Source organism: Halichoerus grypus, chromosome 11 (genome assembly GCF_964656455.1).
Source record: "Halichoerus grypus chromosome 11, mHalGry1.hap1.1, whole genome shotgun sequence".
Lineage (NCBI taxonomy): Eukaryota > Metazoa > Chordata > Mammalia > Carnivora > Phocidae > Halichoerus > Halichoerus grypus.
In genome coordinates, this window is record NC_135722.1 from 46,888,461 (window position 1) to 46,910,441 (window position 21,981).

At 39.3% G+C, this 21,981-nt stretch overlaps 1 long non-coding RNA gene across 1 annotated transcript; it reads left to right on the forward strand.

The window, feature by feature from the left end:
• Nucleotides 1–111: 111 nt before the first annotated feature.
• On the forward strand, nucleotides 112–18,738 carry LOC144379523 (uncharacterized). Its single transcript, XR_013442685.1, has 4 exons — nucleotides 112–301; nucleotides 3,301–3,371; nucleotides 17,807–17,873; nucleotides 18,542–18,738. It is a non-coding gene; the product is annotated as an uncharacterized LOC144379523 (long non-coding RNA).
• Nucleotides 18,739–21,981: the final 3,243 nt, after the last annotated feature.

Here is a 21,981-nt window from a genome sequence, read left to right on the forward strand (position 1 = left end):
GCGTCGGTCACGCCCTCTTTCTGCGCCGGGCCTCGGCCCCTACGCGCCGGTTGCCGGGCTAACTGCCGGGCGCAGGGGCGGAGCCTGGCGGCGTGCGGGGCGTGGGGGTCAGAGTCCAGCCGGCGGCGGGGGCGGCGGCTTGTCTGCTCCAGCCGAAGAGCCCCTGGGCTGTGGGCTTCGCCCTTCGCGGTGGTCTCCAACGTCAAACACGGTGGAGCCGGTGTAAAGTCAGGTGGTCTCCTGTTGGCCTAAGAAATTGTGGGGGATTAGACACCTGCCTCCAGGCGACTCTTGCTGCCTGGTTTGTATCTTGGAATATCGCTATTGTAAAAAACCCTTTTGTTTGAGGAGAAGAGTCAGAGAGGTCAAACAGTGCAGCTGCCAAGGTGGGGCTTGGAGAAGAGTTTGGCCAGGCGGCTGTGGGCAGTGGGACGCCCTCCGCCAGATGGCAGCTGTTCAGGGCCTGAGGGGTGCCTGAGTTGTATGTAGAGCCCCATAATCCTCTCATGGCAGTTTCCTCACTCCGGTGGGAAGGACGGACTCACACATTTATGGAAGCCTCTTCTAGGGGGGTGGAGTTGAACCTACCTTTCAAGAATAGTTGCGCCACATTTAAATAAGAAGCTGTGCCTGGTTACCCTGCACTCCACTCCACCACACCTCTGGGTTATTTGATAGACCGTATAGCTCAAGGTCTCGCTGCTAATTAATGACTCTGCTACCCCACACTGCGCACAGCAAAGCGTTGATGTTCAGGAAGAACCCATTTAAGGGATACTGCTCAGTGGGGGTCACTTTAAGGGACACTAGGAAATCTTCAATGCTGAGCGAGTCTCCTCAGCAGATGGCTTGATCAGCAGTTCCGGGCTACCCCAGGATACTACTGCAACCTCCCACCGCATTGTTGCTCATTTCCTGCTCTCCTTTCACCGAAAGAAATTGAGGAAAAGTCTTCATTATCATGGGGATATTTTTTTTTTTTTAGATTTTATTTATTTATTTGACAGAGAGATAGCGAGAGCAGAAACACAAGCAGCGGAAGTGGGAGAGGGAGAGCAGGCTTCCGCGGCGCAGGGAGCCCGATGTGGGGCTCGATCCCAGGACCGTGGGATCATGACCTGAGCCGAAGGCAGACGCTTAACTGACTGAGCCACCCAGGTGCCCCAGTGGACTTGTGTTTTTTTTTTGTTTTTTGTTTTTAAAGATTTTATTTACTTATTTGATAGAGAGGGAACACAAGCAGCGGAAGTGGGAGAGGGAGAGCAGGCTTCCGCGGAGTAGGGAGCCCGATGTGGGGCTCAATCCCAGGACCCTGGGATCATGACCTGAGCCGAAGGCAGACGCTTAACGACTGAGCCACCCAGGCGCCCCATGGGGATATTTTTCATAAAACGTTTCCTTCAATAATGTTTATCAAACGCCTCCTTCAGAACATAGTGGTTAGGCGCACAGGGTCCCGAATATCCAGTCTGGAGAGCTGGGTTTGAATTCAGATTCTGCCACTTTTTTGCTGTGTGATTCTGGGCGAACAAGTTACTTAACTTCGAACTTCACTTTTCCTCTTCTTGATGCTCAGGGATACCAAGAGTACCAATCTCCTGGACTGTGAGCTTCTTGAGAGTGAGGGCCATATCTGTTTTGTTTACTGAGTTTAAGGTGCAGCTATTATTTCATCTGTCACAGAAGGGGCTAAAAATAGCTATTGAATGCAGTGAATTAGGAATTGGGTTGCTGTAAGCATTTTGTGAGAATTCCTCGAAAATGCTTAACACAATGCTTTGCAAAGAGTAAGTGCTCCACAGATTTAGCTGGCATTATAATGCTCCAAGCACCGTCCTAGGACTTGTGGAGAATAGAAAGTGAATTTAGGCTAAAGCAGAATAAGAAAGAGAGAATGATGCACATAAAATCTGTAATGCTAGGAACCAAATATTAAGATTTTGTTCATAAGCTGTTGCTATAAGATTGATACAAAGTGTTATGAAGCTTAGAGGAGAAAGAGATATCTTTCAGTTGGGGAGATCAAGAAAGCCTTTTTAGAGAAGGAGGCATTTGAGCAAAGTCTGGAAGTATGGCCCAGGAATTAATAAGAGAAGAGATATTTTAAATACCTGTTAACTGCTTTTATAATGAATGTGGTTGGGGGTGAGACAGAGTTTGTTTTTCTTATTTATGTATTTCAAAATCCTGGCTCCATAACTTAGCTGAATCTGTGTAACTCTGAACAGATTATATAACCATTCTCTACCTCAGTTTTGTCATCTTTAAAATGGAATAGTAATAGTATATCCTAAGGTTGTGAGGATCAAATTAATACAAATAAAGTGCTTTGAATAGTACTTGGCACATAGTAAATGCTCAATAAATATTAGCTAATATTATTATTTTAATCAGACTTCAGCCTTGTCTCCCAATATGTCCTCCCTTACCTGATACTATATCATTACCTCATGTCACTTGGCTCTCTTCCCCAGGATTCTATTACGACCTCCCAATCCCCAATTCCATTCCAGCTGAAGCATTACTTTCTTTTTGTCAAGTCAACTTTTTGAAATCTTCTGCTATTTCCAGGTGCAACCTCTGTTTCCATGACTTTTTTTTTTTTTAATGTTGAGGTACTTATCTCAATCTGATTTAAATTATATGTAGTTATGGTTCATTTTCCCCCAACAGTTTATGAACTCCTTGAAGGTGGAAATTGTTCCTATATGTCCCTAAATATCCAGGGCTTGTTAAACAGTATGTGTTCAATAGGCATTTGTTGAATTTACTGACTTAATTTTTTATTTAAATAGATCCCTGTTAGGCCAGATAAGAGTTGGCTTCTTAAAAAAAGATCTACCTACATACTTTAATGAATATAATGAATATTCAGTTATAACTAATTTTCCCAGAATTTCACATTTAGAAATATATGGGAAAGAAGATGCTTAGAATGAAACTAAAGGGGGCGCCTGGGTGGCTCAGTCGTTAAGCGTCTGCCTTCGGCTCAGGTCATGATCCCAGGGTCCTGGGATCGAGCCCCACATCGGGCTCCCTGCTCAGCAGGAGGCCTGCTTCTCCCTCTCCCACTCCCCCTGCTTGTGTTCCCTCTCTCAGTGTGTTTCTCTCTGTCAAATAAATAAATAAAATCTTAAAAAAAAAAAAAAAGAATGAAACTAAAGCCTAAAGACTGACATGAAATTAAGTCTTTGCATTTATTTTTGTATTTATAAATATATTTATACATATCTTTTTTTATAATTTCAAGATTTGAACCTTAAACCACAGAGTGAGAGAATCCTTTTTCTCTTTTTTAAGATTTGATGGGAATGATGATGAAACATGACCTACCATCAGGCCCTTTGTGGATCAAACACAGCCCAAGCCAGGTACTTCTTTAAATGATTTTTGTTTTGTTTTTTAGAGTGAGAGAGAGAGAGAGTAAGACTGGGGAGGGGCAGAGGGAGAAGGAGAGAGAATCTTAAGCAGGCTCTGCACTAAGCGTGCAACCAGACATGGGGCTCCATCTCGCAACCCTGAGATCATGACCTGATCTCAGAGTCCAGTGCTTAACCGACTGAACTACCCAGGCATCCCAAGCCAGGTACTTCTTAAAGCTACCAGTGAGACTTGGAAATGGAACAGCAAATAGAGGGAGGGCATAGGATCAGGAATGAATTTGATCATCAGTGGAAAAACAAACTGTTGGTGTAAGTCTTCCATGATTTCTCTCTTCACGAGGGTAGATACATTACAGAGAACACACAGACATTGTCTAGGTTATATTTTGGGGAATAGATGGCTTGGAGGACATCTTTATTCCTGAAATCTGAGGAAAGAGATTGGTGCTGTGTTTGGAACTTCTTGAGGAGAAAAAAAGTTAAGTGAAGAGCAAATGTAAATTATGTTTCTCCACATGAAGAGGGCACAAAAGGGTTAAAAACTTATGATGTAAAAGTGGGTATCATGCCAGAGTTAGACAATGATTTATACTGTACATACCAGAGAATGTATAAATCATTTTATTTGACAGGTGGTATTTTTATTTCTTCAGCAGACTTAGGAAGCTTTAGAATCATTACAGCTTTGTAAAGTAGTATTATAGACTGAGTCATTAGATCATTCATTTTGCCTGATTACATCAACTCATTGGGTTTTTGGGGAATGAAAGAAACTCATTATCAAAATTGTCATCTTGATTATATAGATTAAAGAAAATGGATCAAAGTTCTGAGAATTAGGTTTCACAACCTGTTAAAAAATTGGAAGTTAAAAAATTGATTGCAGAGCAGGAATGATTAGGGAAAAGTTTTGTCATTTAAAAAACTATCAGAGATTAAAGGAATGGTAATTTTGGTAGATATAAATAGTTGGAATCCAGGTGGAGTTTTAAAAAATGACTTTATTGAACTGAAGTATAACTTACTGTTACATTATATTCACCTGTTTTAAAGTGTACAATTCAATAAATTTTGATAAGTTTATAGAATTTTGCAAACATCACCACAACCCAGTTTTGGAACATTTTCATTAACTGAAAAAGATCCCTGTGCTTACCATATGCAGTTAGTCTTATCTCCTACCTCTAGACCCAGGCAACCACTATTCTGCTTGCTGTTTCTATAAATTTGCCTTTTCTAGGCAGTGTGGATAAATGAATCATACAATATGTGACCTTTTTTGTCTGGCTTTCACTTAGCATAATGTTTTTCAGGCTCATCCATGTTGTAGCAGGTATCAGTAATTCACTCCTGTGTAGGATTGAATAATATTCCATTATATGAATATGTTAAATTTTGTTTATCCATTCACTAGTTAATAGCCATTTTAATTGTTTCCACTCGGGGACTATTATGAGTAATGCGATAAAAGATTGGGTACAAGGGTTTGTTTGGATACAGGTTTTAATTTCTCTCGGGGAGATACTTAGGAGTGGCATTGCTGAGTGGAATGGTAAATTTATGTCTAATATTTTAAGAAACTGGCAAACTCTTTTCTCTCTCTCTTTTTTTAAGATTTTATTTATTTATTTGACAGAGACAGAGATAGCGAGAGCAGGAACACAAGCAGCGGGAGTGGGAGAGGGAGAAGCCGGCTTCCCGCTGAGCAGGGAGCCTGATGTGGGACTCGATCCCAGGACCCTGGGATCATAACCTGAGCCAAAGGCAGATGCTTAATGACTGAGCCACTCAGGTGCCCTGCCAAACTCTTTTCCAAAGTGGCTGTACCATTTTACATTTCCATAAGTGAGGTACAAAAGTTCCAGTTTTTCCACATCCTCCTCAATACTTGTTATTGTTTATTGTTTATCATTTGATTATAGTCATTCTAGTGGGTATAAAGTACTATCTCATTGTGATTTTAATTTGCATTTCCTTAATGACTACTAATATTGAGCACGTTTTCTTATAGTTATTAGCCATTCCTATTTCTTCTTTTGTGAAATGTCTATTCATATCTTTTGCCCATTTTTAAATTGGCTTTTTGTAAGTTATTATTCTTGTTCTGATCAAGAATTCTTTATCAGCTGTGTGATGTTTAAGTATTTTCTCCCAGTCTGTGTCATGTCTTTCATTTTCTTAATGGTGTTTATCGAAACACAAACATCTTAAATGTTGATGAAGTCCATTTTCTTAATTTTTTTCTTTTATGGATTGCACTTTTGGTAGCTAGGAAATCTTTGCCTAACTCAAGGTTATGTAAGAGGTTTGCCAGATGATCTGTGTACAGGTTGGGGAACACAACATCAAGTCTGCTACAGCTTTTATTTTCTGTTGTGTGCAAGGCCTCGCATTCCGGCAGAGCATACTTAGGACCCGTGCATACCTTCCAGACCACCCAGGATACATGCATGAGAGTTTATCAAGGTCCACTATGAATAGCTTGTTCCCTGGATCAAATTGTTAAATTTCTGGCTGGTCTATTGCTTGCCCCAGCCAATACTGCAGTCTCAGCCAGCTGTGATGTTGAGTTTTCCCGATTGTTTACCATTTGTTTTCTAAGGTCACTTGTTTCTGACAATACCCTGGGCACCAAATCGAGTCATTGCCTCCAACAGCAGAACTGCTGGTCCTCATGGCTTGTCCTGTCTTAACAGAACTATTGTGTTGGCGCTGGGGTCAGGGATAGGGAATGGGAACGGTCTCTGATGTCCCAGATGCCCACTTTCCTCACAGAGGTTCAGCAGTTTGATTATTTATTTATTTATAAAATAAATGCTTTTCAATCTGTTGTGTACCTCTGGTCAATTTCCACCCACAGATGATTTGCCAACCTCCTTACTCCATCATTCTGGAATTGTCCCTATGTAGAGTTTTAATGTCCTAAAAACTGACACAATATATCCTGACAGATGCAGCAGCTTTTTTAAAAATTAATATTTAGATCTTACCTTTCCCTTCCAATGTTATATCCTTCCTAGCCTTTTAAAATGCAATTCTTGACTCTCTTAAGTTTACTTTTATATATTCTTTTAGGATGAAATTTATTATTACTGTTATTCCTTTATTTGTTCAGTGGTCAAGTATTAAGTCTTTGTTCTATATATATATTTTTAAAGATTTTATTTATTTATTTGACAGAGAGAGAGCCACAGCGAGAGAGGGAACACAAGCAGGGGGAGTGGGAGAGGGAGAAGCAGGCCTCCAGCAGAGCAGGGAGCCTGATGCGGGGCTGGACCCCAGGACCCTGGGATCATGACCTGAAGGCAGATGCCTAACGACTGACCAAGCCACCCAGGTGCCCATCTGTGTTCTATATTGCTGTTGGAATGTATTTCCATTTCAGGAAGCTCTCACAAGTTAAGTCGGAAGCCAAATTTCCAGGGTTAGAATTATAACAGTTTTAGAGTAAACTTTAGTTATATGCCCTGGCCTGTAGTAAGTTTACCTAATTATAATTATAGGTGTATCCCATTTTTTTTTTTTTAAAGATTTTATTTATTTATTTGAGAGAGAGAATGAGACAGAGAGAACATGAGAGGGGGGAGGATCAGAGGGAGAAGCAGACTCCCTGCTGAGCAGGGAGTCCGATGCCAGACTCGATCCCGAGACTCCAGGATCACGACCTGAGCCGAAGGCAGTCGCTTAACCAACTGAGCCACCCAGGCGCCCCATAGGTGTATCCCATTTTAAGAAATAATAGAAATACATTTAAAAATTTAAGAGATAATAGGGTGATTATATTATTTAAAATATGCTGTTTACACTCAAATATTTGTATCCTTCAGTTTTGTGACCTTTTTTCTAGTCATACACCATCCTCTTCACATTGTGGAAAGAACATAAAATGGTCTACACACAAAGTTTCTGTATTTTTTTTTCCCTATGAGGCCCAGTAGTAACTAAGGCAATATTGTCCTATTTGGGAGGGAAGGAGCAGGTTTGGGGGATATTGGAAGTTATGCCTGGTGGCTGTAGAATGTGAAGAAGGACCCCAAAGTTGAGGTGGCTCACATTATTATCTGAAGTTACTTGATTATAGGAGAAGGTATGGCATGTAGAGAGGTTATGTTTCATTTTACTTTCATATTACTTTGTTCCTTGGGCCAGGGAAATTTTACCCTCTATTGTGGACTGGGCAAGATTGGGCGTAAGGTGAGTGGGGCAGAAGATGCTTTCAGTATGAGAAAGGAGGAAAAGAAGATGGGTGGTTGAGATTGTAGCCAAACAGAGCAAGCAGGCTTGTGGAGGGAGGAGGCACAAAAGGGCTGACTAGGTTTGACACAAGGCAGAAGATCTCTCCAGCTAATAGTAGGTGTTCTGAGTCAACAGCTAGATCCTCATCATCCTTTTTGCAGTTTAAGAAAGTAAAAGTCAGGTGAGGTCAAGGGATGATTTTAGTAAATACAGTAGTTGGATTTGAGGGTCCATTAGGGAAATGTACTAGAAAATGTTTCAGACTAATTGGTTTTAGATGTGGTCCTCTGACTAATGTAATCTTTGACTTAATTTTTATGCTAACATCTCATTTTATAAGTCCTAGCTTGGTCTCAATGCTAGCACTTAGAAAATGAGATGTTAAAATTAAAATTTAGATAATGGATGTGAAATAATTTTGAAAAACACTTTGCTATGTAAATGCAATAAAATATCATTGTATAATGCTAAAATATTAAAAGCTACTGCTTTCATTTATTTTATTTTATTTTTTAAGATTTTATTTATTTATTCATGAGAGACACAGAGAGAGGGAGGTAGAGGCAAAGGGAGAAGCAAGTCTCCCGAAGAGCTGGGAGCCCGATGCGGGACTCAATCCTAGGACCCCGGGAAGAGCTACTGCTAAATGAAAATTTCTCGTAAGATAAAGCTTCACCAAAATCATAATGAAAATTATGGAAAGATAAGGTTTAACACAATTTCAATAAGCATGTATTGAGTCTATGCTTTCTGAACAGTGAGGTTCATGTATGTTAAAAATGAAGGCCAGATCACTTAATTGACATAGATCCTATAGGTAGCACAATTTAAAAATCCTTTTCTGCTTATTGTGTTTATGAAGCTAGTTTAAACTCAGTACATTTGCTCTGTAAGAATCTAAAGGAGAAGATTAAAAAAAAAAAAAAAATGATCGTGTGTTTATCTAGGCCCTCCAAAAGCATTTCCTGCCAGGCAGTTGACATGTAGCCTTGGCACAATTTCAGAAAACTATTTGCTTCTGTTTACCCTTACAGATACAGCATCTCCTAGGAATTGAGATGAGGAATCTCCTTTAACTCTTTTAAATTTTAGAAGCATACTTTATATGACACTTTAGAGTCTACTCTTTATATCAGCACAATGAAAATTCTTGTGTCTTTAAATTCTTAAAAAAAATGCATCTGTTTTAGTAATCCACTAGCAGAGACATCAAAGCCTTAAAGTGAGTTAAGCCAATGTAATTAGAATATTCCTTTCCCATAAGATTAATCATGGGATAATTGTTAATATTTTCAAAATCCTTCTTTGTTAAGAAACAGAACCCACTATTGAGTCTCTTCTGAAGAGTACGCTCTACTTAATTTACTTATAACATTTTTCTTTTTCTTTTCATATAACATTTCAGAAATATTTTGGGAAGTGGGGTAGGTATTATATTTTAAAAATATAGTTGGGGCACCTGGGTGGCTCAGTTGGTTAAGCGTCTGCCTTCAGTTCAGGTCATGATCCCAGGGTCCTGGGATGGAACCCCACGGTCAGGCTCCCTGCTCAGTGGGGAGCCTGATTCTCCCTCTCCCTCTGGCCCTCCCCCTGCTTATAGTCTCTCTCTCTCTCTCTCTCTCTGTCAAATAGATAGAGCACAAGAGAGGGGAGGGTCAGAAGGAGAAGCAGACTCCCCACTGAGCAGGGAGCCTGACACGGGACTCGATCCTGGGACTCCAGGATCATGACCTGAGCCGAAGGCAGTTGCTTAACCAACTGAGCCACCCAGGTGCCCCAATAAATAAAATCTTTTAAAAAATAAATTACTCAAAATTTTAATTCCTTTTAGGGAGTCCATTTTTTAAAATATTTTTAAATGTTTTTAATACTTATTATATAGTTAGGAATACAGGAGCATATTATAGCTTTATTGTGATCCCAGAATGCATATTATTTCAATTGAGTATAAATGTATCTTTGAGGGAATATGATGGCAAATGTATTAAGTTAAAGATGAGAAATTTGGACTTTGAGGGAATATGATGGCAAATGTATTAATTTAAAGATAAGAAATTTGAGATAGAGAAAGATATAATAACTTGAGGTACCTACTACAGTTAAGTGTGAGCAAATTTAGGTCCTCTTCTTCTGATCCAAAATCAGAACAAGGCCATGGATCAGAACAAGATGACTTCTGAATGGCAAGGATTAGAGAAAGCAACATATCAGAGACAAAGAGAACAGGAGACTGGCATGCAAACACCAATGGGATGGGTAGATAGGGAACGATAAGCACATGGCCAAAGTTTGGAGTCTCAGATTCAAGGTCTCCCATTAGAATTTGTCCCCCTGATACTCTGGACAACATAGGTCTCTCATTTCCCACCTTTCCTTTCTCTCTGTAATTTACAAGGTTTCAGACATAGTCGGAAGACATGGCCCTGCTTTTACACAACTGATACTGAAGGCTTATGGGCTGAGATGAATGGCTCCCTACATTAAGGGAATCAAAAGTCAACATAGTCCAGAGTCCAGAGAGTTCTGTCTTAGAGGCTGGGTTATAAGGGCAAAATGATTCAGCAAAGCTAGGGTCACCACTGGTACCATGCACACAGAGTTATCTTGGTCTTGTGAATCGGTGACGTTGGTCCCTTCTATGACTTCTTACCTCTGTCTTGAAACCATGTTGACTCCCAGACTGCCTCGCCCAGGAGCAATCTGATTACTGACTGATGGCCTCAGTCCAATCCTGTGAGTCTACACCACCGTAATTTTTAGGACTTCCAGCTATGTATTCCAGAGGAAGTAAAGAATAGGAAATCCAGAGTTGGGTGAAACAAGCAGAATGACTGAGACAGTCCTCTCTGTTAGTCAGGAAACTAGTGTTACTGTCCTCTCAGAGACTGAGCTCATCCTCACCTCCGCCGCACTGCCTGTCCCAGAGTAGGTCCTTAACAAATATTGGTCGAGTATTGAATTATTGCAGGGGCCTGCAAGTGATGAAAGTAACTTAATGGGAGAAGGAGTAACTCCTGACATAGGCACGGAGCCTGAATTCTGCTTTCAGATGTGAGAAAGATGAAAATGTTTTGCCAGATAGGGATGTCCTAGAAATAAACTAAGGCACAAATAAGTTATTGACATTATCCAAGGTGATAGAGCCATCTAGGGCAGCATTAGAAATTAACCGAGTGTCTTCGTTCTTAGATTTATGCTGTGCACACTAAACAAATGGTTTGTAAAGATTCAAAACAGTGCTTAGGCCAGCAAAAAAAAATTTTTTTGATTAATATAAAGTTTGAGTAAGTGAAATTTTGAAGATGATGGAATCTAATTGATAACTTCCTTACTCTTTAACCTGTAGATAATCTCCCTTTTAAAAGTGTTCATTATAGTAGTGATTATGCAGAGAAGAAGCCTGTGATGAAAATGTGGTATAAAATTGTGTTCTTTGTTCAGCAAGTTAAAACAAGCTGGTCTGTAAGCAATTATTATCTTCATCAAAATTCCTAGCTCTAATGTTTTGGCTTCATTGGTCTAGCACGTATGCCTTCTCAAACAATTGGATGGATTTAAAACACTTATGAGATGTTTGTGCTTATATCTTAACATAGCATCAGTTCAACAGGAAAAAGAAAAAAAATGTAAGATTTGGCATTAGGGCATAGTTTTAAAAAGAAAATCAAACCAAAACTAAAGTAAACAAAAAGCCCATAACAGCGCTTAAATCCCTGTATACGAATGAACATTCTTTATTCAGCCTTGTAATGCCCTCAAGTAGCTGTGTAGTAGTTAGTGTTCAGGAGTGTCTTTCTGTCCCTTACTCTTTAATCACTTAACATTTCTGGAAAAAATTACTAGAGAGTTGGTTACCCATTACTAACACTTTTATATGGGTGATATATTTTAAAGAAATTTCTTTTTTGCCTTTTTTGTTTTATTTTTGGTTATTCTAAGCAACAACAACAACAACAACAAATATATTCTGTATTCTTTTTTTTTTTTTAAAAGATTTTATTTATTTATTTGACAGAGAGAGAGACAGCGAGAGAGGGAACACAAGCAGGGGGAGTGGGAGAGGGAGAAGCAGACCTCCTGCTGAGCAGGGAGCCCGATGCGGGGCTTGATGCGGGGCTCCATCCCAGGACCCTGGGACCATGACCTGAGCTGACGGCAGACACCCAACGACTGAGCCACCCACGTGCCCCTATATTCTGTATTCTAAGGAGACTGTTCAGGTGCCTGCTTGAGTAAACAGATGATTTAAAAGTGAATTAGCTTTTTAAATTCTGAATTTGCATATGTGTAAGTAACTATGAAGAATGTGCCTTTGGATAAGATTGGGAATGTTTGGTTTAAAAATGATCATCTTGGGGCGCCTGGGTGGCTCAGTTGGTTAAGCAACTGCCTTTGGCTCAGGTCATGATCCTGGAGTCCCAGGATCGAGCCCCGCATCAAGCCCCTCATCGAGCCCCGCATCGGGCTCCCTGCTCAGCAGGGAGTCTGCTTCTCCTTCTGACCTCCCTCCTCTCATGCTCTCTCTCTCTATCTCATTCTCTCTCTCAAATAAATAAATAAATAAAATATTAAAAAAAAATAAAAATGATCATCTTTTAAGATTAAAAATACCCACAGGTGCATTTTTAAGCTTATGTACTTTTTTCTAGTGGGTTAGGTTTCTGGTTACATTCTTTACTTAGCTAATGATTACATAGTCAAATATTTATACTATATATTCTTTTGAAATTACTGTAGGGGCGCCTGGGTGGCTCAGTCAGCTCAGCGTCCAACTCTTGGTTTCAGCTGAAGTCAGAATCTCAGGAATGAGCCCTGAGTAGAGCTCTGTGCTCAGTGGGGAGTTTACTTGTCCTTCTCCCTTCCCCTCTGCTTCTTCACCCCACCCCCTCTATTCCTCTGCACTCGTGCACTCATTTTCCCTCTCTAAAATAAATAAAATCTTTTTAAAAACCCAGAAATTACTGTAATGCAACAGATATTTATTGGATAACTGCCATTTACTAGATGCTGAAGATGGATACACCTTCAAGAGGTGCACTTTCTAGCAGAATCAACAGATTGGGTTATGGTGAACAATACTTGTGAACAGGTGTTATGGGCTATGAACTGTGCCTTGGGTGTAAAGAGAGGGAGTAATTCATTCTGCCTAGGGGTAGGAGAAGGCTTTACTGAAGAATTGGGCCTATCAAAAGTGTTAACTTTCTTGACATTTTCGGGGAATGACAAGTTATTTATGAGTTTGAGCATAAACTGCCTGAAGCCAGTGATAAGATGTAGAGTTTGACAGAAGAGTTAGAAGGAAAAATATGCAAAATTCCCCATCAGGTAAAAGAAAAAGATAATGAGATGGACAATTAAGAGATCAGTCTAGGAGGTCCAACATATAACTAGGAGTCCTAGAAAGAGAAATTAGAGAAAATTAGGGGAGGAAATTTATAAAAATAAATAAGAAATTTATTGGGACTAAATAAAGGATATGAGCCTCCAGATTAAAGGGGCCTACTATGTGCCTTAGAACAGTGTTTGAAAAAGTACCTATACCCAGGCACATCACCATGAAATTTCAGGTAAAAAAGATCCTACAAGCTTCCGGAGACAAAAAAAACCCCCCAAAACCAAAAAACAACATTATATTCCCGAGCTGCAATATTAGAAAGCATGTGTCTAATGGAGCAACGCCTTCTAAAATCTGCCTGAGTGGCTCAGTTGGTTGAGTGTCTGGCTCTTGGTTTCAGCTCAGATCATGATCTCAGGGTCATGTGGTCAAGCCCCACGAGGGGCTCTGTGCTTAGTGCAGAGTCTGCTTGAGATTCTCTCCCTCTCCCTCTCCTTTTCCCCTCCCCCTGCTAGCACACTTATGTGCTCTCTCTCTCAAATAAGTATCTTTTAAAAAAACATAAAAAAGGTAAAATCTGAATCAAAAATATTTTTTACCTAGAATTCTTTACCCAGCTAAACTGTCAGTCCAATGGGAGAATAGTTTGAAATCACTTTCAGCCTTGGAAAGTATCAAAAAATTTTTTTACCTCTTATACATCCTTTTTCAGAAAACTATTGGAGTAGGTACTTACAAAAGGGATAGAAAAAGGGGCACCTGGGTGGCTTAGTCAGTGAAGTGTCCCCCTCTTGATCTCAGCTCAGGTCTTGATCTCAGGGTTGTGAGTTCAAGCCCCACATTGAGCTCCATGCTGGGTGTGGAGCCTACTTGAAAGAAAGGGATAGAAAAAGAAAGAGGAAGACATGAGATACAGGAAACAGAAGATCCAACATAGCAGAGGTCATTCTTTGAAAGTAGGGGGCGGGGGAGAACATAGGAGAGGACATAGAGGAATATTGAGGGAGTCACACCTTTGCTTTTTCAGCAGTGAAGGCAAGCTGCCTGCTGACAGAAGTTTTGAAAATATACCGACTTGGAACAGTTGCTGTGGAAAGCAAGAAAAGAATCTAAATCACTAAGAATAAGTAAAAAGGATAGTTGAGCAGTAGTCAGTATTGGGAGGAGGTTTTTAGTGAAGCCTGTCCATTTCTTCTGCATCTTTCAGTTGGGTTTCAGAAATGGTAAAGGTACTTTTTGTCATTCAACTTCAATGCTGTTTATCAGAGATCATTTCTTCCTGAGATGCTCTGAAGATTTGTTTTTGCAAAACTGAATTTTGGTTGGCAAAAGATCTATTTCTTCACAATATCAGAATCTGCATACTAGGGGCACCTGGGTGGCTCAGTTGGTTAAGTGTCTGCCTTCAGCTGGGATTGAGCTGTCCTGGGATTGAGCCCCATGTCAGGCTCCCTGCTCCACGGGGAGTCTGTTTCTCCCTCTTCTGCTGTCTCTCCCCCTGCCTCATGCTCTCTCTCTCTCTCAAATTTTACTTATGTAAAATCTTCAAAAAAAAAAAAAAAAGAATCTGTATGCTGGAAAGCTGAGGCTCTTAATAAATCACATTTGGTAGTAAATCACACACACACACACACACACACACACACACACACACACACACGAAGTTTAGAGTGACAGCTTCCAATTAACCCAGACTTTTTGAGCCCTTAAATCTTGGCTCTTTAAGTCTTGATGACTTGAAAGTTGGCTGATGAGTTAGATACTCAGTGAGGAGGAAGGAACTAAAGACAGAATGGAATGCTAGTTTATCCTGCAAGAAAAGAAAAGAGGAAAGGAAGGAGAACAAGATAGATGTGATGCTGGGAAGAGCTTGGCTTTCCAGTCCTTTGACTCTAGCGTGTCAGCCATGTTTCCCAGCCTATGAAAGATGCTGGGGTAAGCTGCCACTTAGCAATAGAATAGACGCATACAAACTGTCCCCCCCCCACTGATGTTTAAATTTTCAAAGTCATAACTATGACTATACAAATGTTAATGTGAGTAACCTTTTCATAACTGATTATTTTAACAGAAACTCCCTAAGCATTTATCATTCCATTTGTCAAGAAAATAGTTATTCTATTATTCTGTTTATTTGAATCCACTAAGCATGTAACATTGGTCATCTCTGAACTAGTAGACATCTTCTCCTTGACTCTAACCTGTAGTCTAGAATCTCCCATGGAACTTTTTTCAGTTATAAGTGTCTAGACCCTACCTCTGGAGATTCTGAATCAGAATCTCTATAGAGATATCCTGGACTACAGCATTGCATTTTTACAAACTCCTCAGATGATTTTCCCCTCTGAGAACACATATTTTATTCTTTATAGAAATATAAAGCAATTGGATGTTGACTACGGTTCTCAGGCGATTTCTGATGAGCACCAAAGGCTGAAGACTGTCTTTGTTTCTAACTTACGCTGCACACTGCCTCTAGAATTATTTTCCTCAAATGCATATCATGTTACTTTTTTCCTCAAAAACATTGCCCTTCAGAATAAGATTCAAATTTCTTAATATTGCTTTCCTGGCCTTCCTAGATCTGATCCTCTCAGAGTAGGTTTAGCTTATGCTGCAGTAACAACCCCCTGGCTTAAGACAATAAAAGTCTATTTCTTGCTCCTACAACATGTCCAGCATGGGTCAATAGGGAGGCATTTGTTTATTCAGTGATCCATTCTGCCCCATTGTCTTACATGGCTTTGGAGTTTTGTGGTTAGAGGAGAGAGGCATGCACTCTTTTTTTTTTTTTTTTTTTTTTAAGGTAGGCTCCACATCCAACATGGGGCTTGAACTCACGACCCCAAGTGTAGGAGTTGCATGCTGTATTGACTGAACCAGCCAGGTGCCCCTCTCACTCATTCTTAAATACTTTGACCTGGAAGGGACATGTGTCATTTCTGCTCACAGCCTATGGCCCTGCCTAACTGCAGGGTGAGTGGAACATATAAACTTCTGGGGACTGGGAAGAATATTAGTAAGCGTTTGTTTTATCTACCACAGACCCATATCTACATATTTTTTTAAAAGTTGAGGAGGCCCTCATATAACTTCATAAAAATTAGCCATTTAAAGATGTACAGTTCAGTGGCATTAATTACATTCACGATGTTGTGCAACCATCACTTCTATCTAGTTCTGAAACATTTTCATCACCCCCAAAGGAGACCCCATACCCATTTTCCCTCCCTCCATCCCCTGGCAACCACTAATCTTCTTTTTGTCTCTATGGATTTACCTATTTTGGATAGTACATATAAATGGTATCATACAGTGTGACCTTTTGTGTCTGGCTTCTTTCACATATACAGTGTTTTCCAAGTTCATCCATATTGTAGGATGTATCAGTACTTCATTCCTTTTTGTGGCCAAATAATATTTCGTTATATGAATATACTACATTTTGTCTATCAGTTTGTCTATTGATGGACACTTGGGTTGTTTCTACCTTTTGGTTATTCTGAATAGTGCTATGAAAATTCATGTACAAAATTATTTATTTGGATACCTGTTTTCAATCCTTGCAGTGTATGCCTAGGACTGGAATTGTGGGGTCATACAGTAATTCTATGTTTAACTTTTTGAGGAACTGCCAAACTGTTTTCCACCTAATTTGCCTTCTTAGCCTCTGTTACTCTAGTTAAATGAGGAGCAGTCATTGTTCTTAAAGTTAGTATTTCACAGTTGAGGCAATTCCTTTCGTTTTGAATTATCTCCCCTTATTTTCTATTTATTGAAATAGAAATTCTAACAATTATTTAAGGTTTAGTTCCAACCTTCCTTCCTTCAGTTCTTGGTAAGAAACTACTACTTCTGCAAATTCCTGTATTTCCTCCTCTTTATCTATTTTATACCACATATTTTATTCTGATTTGTTGTTTATACATACCTTCCTCACTAGATTTTAGATATGCTTATATGACCTACTCTCTTTTATTCCACATGATGTCAAAAACAGTTTTTTGCAGATGTTTAATAAATGTTGAGTGAATAAAGAAATTAATAGCTATACGCTTTTTTTTTCTCATTTGCTACGGGTTCATTTTTTTTGGGAAGTAATATGGAAAATGACTGGAAGGTATCACATTCTCACAATTCTTATTTCAGGGATGCTTTTGCCCAAAATTAGTGACAAAGGTAAATAATTCTTTTTTTTTTTAAGATTTTATTTATTTATTTGAGAAAGAGAGAGAGAACACAAGCAGGGGGAGCGGGAGAGGGAGAAGCAAGCTCCCCACTGAGCAGGGAGCCCGATGCGGGGCTCAATCCCAGGACCCTGGGATCATGACCTGAGCTGAAGGCAGATGCTTAACTGACTGAGCCACCGACGTGCCCCAAAGGTAAATCATTCTTTAATCTAGGGATATTTGTTTAGATCTAAAACTGATACCATTGGAACAAAGATCAAGAACTAGTGTTTCAAATCAGTAAATTTTTAGACTTTAATTTCTCCCAATCAAAAATTATCTTCAAGCTCCTGAGAGAAGGAAAAAGGACCATTCAGCAAGCGATCCAAGTGAGGAGAACTTTTAGCCTTCTGAGCCTTTTCTTGTTTCCTGTCTATCTGAAGAATAGCCGGCATCTGATCTTATTCTTTATTCTCTCCCCGGTCCAGCCTGCCCAGTATCATCAATCATGCTATCCTCATATTTGCTTTAAATAAATAATAAATAGCCTGGTATTTGGAATAAAACCCCAAATGGCATTACAGAGCAAAAAATAAAAGGACCTAGGTCAGATGAACCTTTTTGCAAGCTGATTATAGGAAAAAAAACCTTGATTTTATCTATTATATCTCTCATGCACTTAGGAAGGGAGGAGTGAAAGGCATTGCATGGTATTCAGGCAAGGACACAGATTCTACTCTGAACAAGGGGGTAAGTAAAACAGTTCAGTTAATACATTCACTTTTTTTTTTTTGGTAAGATTTTATTTATTTATTTGACAGAGAGATAGTGAGAGCAGGAACACAAGCAGGGGGAGTGGGAGAGGGAGAAGCAGGCCCCCCGCGGAGCAGGGAGCCGGACGTGGGGCTCGATCCCAGGACCCTGGGATCATGACCTGAGCCGAAGGCAGACGCTTAACGACTGAGCCATCCAGGTGCCCCTAACTTTTTTTTTTTTTAATTGAGAGGGAGAGGGAGGGAGAGAGAATCATAAGCAGGCTCCATGCCCAGCGCAGAGCCTGACGTGAGGCTTGATTTCACAGCCCCGAGATCATGACCTGAGCTGAAATCAAGAGTTGAATGCTTAATGGACTGAGCCATCCTGGTGCCCCCCTTTTTATTAATTTTTTTTTTTGAGAGGGAGAGAGAAAAAGAGAATAACAAACTAATAATTTATTTGTAGCTTTATGTTAAAATCCCAATTATAACACTTAAGAAAATAATAATCACTGAAATCCAAATGAGATTTACGATCTTGACAAAAATAACATTTATCTTAAAACATATGGTTCTTAAGATCTTTATTAATAATCTTGTAATTTATGTTAATTATTCTTATCAGAAGTACTAAGTTACTTTTCCCCTTTAAATTCTATGTAGGTGGGCGCCTGGGTGGCTCAACTGGTTGCGCGACTGCCTTCAGCTCAGGTCGTGGTCCCGGAATCCTGGAATCGAGTCCCACATTGGGCTCCCGGCTTGGCGGGGAGCCTGCTTCTCCCTCTGACCCTCTCCCCTCTCATGCTGTTTCTCTCTCTCTCTCTCAAATAAATAAATAAAATCTTTAAAAAAAAGTTCTATGTAGATATAGATAAAATCTTTCTTATATTCCAAAAGAAAATTTTCAGGTTGCAAGAGAAAAGTGTCTACAGTCTTTGGAGATTTTCACTGTCAGCCTGTTAACACAGTAACAGAAGGAACTATTCATTGGAGGGTTTGTTTAAGAAAAACATAAAAATGAGGAAGTTATTTACAAACAGATGTGGCATTTTATAACCACATCTGCATGTTAACCAACATTGCTTGCTGAAGCTATTTTATAGTCTGGAATTGTGCATAGTAATACTCATAAGCAAACTGAAGGTTGCAATTCTGCTAATCCTACCAGTGAACTGGAGTAGAGCATGAACCCTTAACCTTGCTCTAGAATGGTGATTCTTCTCTTTTTTGATATTGCTAACCTCTTTGATTATCTGTTACAGGCTATGGACCTCTTCTCCCAAAAATGCATTATGCACATATAAATAATTTTGCATTCCCTTTGAATATCACTAGAAGAATATACAAGAAACTACGGTGATTGCCTGAAGAGAGGGCAATTGGAGGATAAGAGTGGGAAGGAAGACTTCTCTTTCTCTATATATTCTTTTTTTTTTTTTTTTAAGATTTTATTTATTTATTTGAAAGAGAGAGAGAGCACAAGCAGGGGGAGTGGCAGGCAGAGGGAGAGAGAGAAGCAGGCTCCCCACCGAGCAGGGGACCTGATGCGGGGGCTCCAACCCAGGACCCTGGGATCGTGACCTGAGCCAAAAAGGCAGACGCTTAACCGACTGAGCCACCCAGGCACACTCTATATATTCTTTTATACTGTTTTTCAAGTTTTTAGCCTGGTATATATCTTACATATATATGTATATATTTTAATTTGTGTTTTTTTTTTTAAAGTCACAATGTCAAAAAATTTAGCACACAATTTTGGGTTCTGTGCTTCTTATCTCTTACAATTTTAAAAATTAAGTAGCTTTTAATAGAGTATACATTTAGTCAATTGTAATGGATTATTTTACTTGATTACAAAAGACAGAAATGTAATCAATAGTTTCAGTAGCCTATAAGTGTCACTATATTTGTATAACAAAACATGCTGATTCCTCAATGATCTGTTTTAAAATCTTGTTAAACTTTGGTTAGTAGGAATTGTTTTTTGGGTTTTTTTTGAACATTCAGTTTAAGAAATTTTATCTTTCTGAGGTAGGCTGTAAAGGCAGTTGTGCCTAAGGAAATTGCTTATTGTAAAGGAAAGAGCTATATTATGTTTCAATTCATGTAATATCTTGCTTGATTCCTTTTGGGAAGCCTGTGTGAGTGTGTGGTGATAGAGGGGCTTTCCTCTAAAGGAAAATTGGCCTATGTAAAACTGACAAAGATCTTACAATTAATTTAGTGTAGTGTTTCTTAACCTTGGAGATTCTAATTCAGTAGGTCTGGGACTAGGACCAGAATCTGTATTTCTGACAAGCTGCTTAGATGGTTCCAAAGGGCTCTCAACTTTAGGAACTAGTGGTCTAGTACATGCTATTACGCTTTACTGATTGCAAAAACTAGTCACAAGGATTCATACTACTGATGTTGCATCTATGTGGATGTAAGCCATATTCACCTTTTGACAGTCTTGGAAAGTAAAAAGCCAGAGGGAATGACAAGGTCATCCCTTTGCAGTCATGGTAGCTACTTCTGCATCATGCTGGGCTTCTGGAGATTACAGATCAGAGTTGTTTTCTGTTGAAACTGGCCCTAAGTCTTAAAGCTTATGGAAAAAGTTCAAGGGTAAATATGGGGTGCTTTAGAAATGAGGTTCTACTCAAATGTAGGGAGAATGGAAAGCAGGGTTGGATTAAACAGTACTTGTTGAAGTTATGGATTAATAATTAGCAATTAGTTTCTCTAAAAAACATTTTAGGATGATTTCAATCTTTAGCATTCTTAAATGCTTAGCTATTTAAACAAAACATACTATTTTTATTAAAAATTTTAAAAAAGGAAATGATATGTGGAAACGCATGCCCTAGAAAAAAAGGTCATCTGGGACAACCTTCTTGCCCAGTTGCCTGCTTTAGAGAAACCTGGTTATTTGGATCATGAAACATAGATAAGCCCCCCATTGCCCTTTTAATTAAGACCACTTATACTATTATAGGCAGACTACATAGGAGGAAATAACTGCTTCATGAGTACTAGATCTGCAAACCCGAAAGATTTCCTCAAAAATCTTAACCCTTTGTCCCTCAAAGAAAAAAGAAATGCCCAAGCAAAATCTATGAACCAGAAAACACAAACTACTCACTATGTTTAAGTGCAGGATTTAAAATAGCAAAAGGAAGTAAAGCCCATCTCTGTGATGTCAAGTGCTATTTTGGTATATAACAAAATAGTTGAATCATAAGTCCCTCAAAGTTAAAATATTAAACAGACTCTTAGCTATAAGATGTGTTGCCAGGCATCTGTATGGAATATAACCATGTAATCAGAGTATATTGTATTTCTCCAGACAAAGAGAAGCAAAGCTACTGCTTCTAAAGATTAGGAAACTTTCATGAGACTGACAGAAGACAGTACAGAGGAAATGGCTTGGGGGTGGAGGAGATGTATGAAAGAGGATGAAAGGAACAGTATTCATACTATCCAAATTAGAGCCAGGATGTTTATGCTCAAATCTTGTCTTGGCTCTGTGTTGAAGGGACTGAATAATGGGGACATGGGAAAGTATATCTGTGAGATCCCAAAATTAGGCACTAAATATACCAAATTCCTCCTATAAACGCTTTTTATTTGTAGCAGTCTCTGAACATTTCTGAATATATATTGTGAGTAAAGCCCAAAGCCAGCTAATGCTAATTACCTCTTCCTCTTTTCTGTTGCTAGTATCCTTCCTAAAGCTGTTATTTCATTCTGTTGTTTACAAGTCACATGCCTCCACAGGATTGTAACCCTATGGGGAGTGGTTTTATTTACTTTTCATTTACTCAAACAGCCTTTATGTATTATTGTGTACCTATTTCATGCTGGACACTGTGCTAAGCACATATGGTGTAATTATTAGCAAGACAGACCTGGTCCCAGGCCTCACAGAGCTTACGTCTCCCTTAGCTTGGTCAAGTGATGTGGACATTAGATGAATGCAAATTACTTAATTAGCACCATTTAAAACAGCATTAAAAACATTTCAGATGTCAGTGTTTCTAATAAAATTTTGGCCAGTATTAACTGACTTATACTGACATCAGTGGAGTTAGACTTAAGACAATATTTAGGCTGTATTTAGA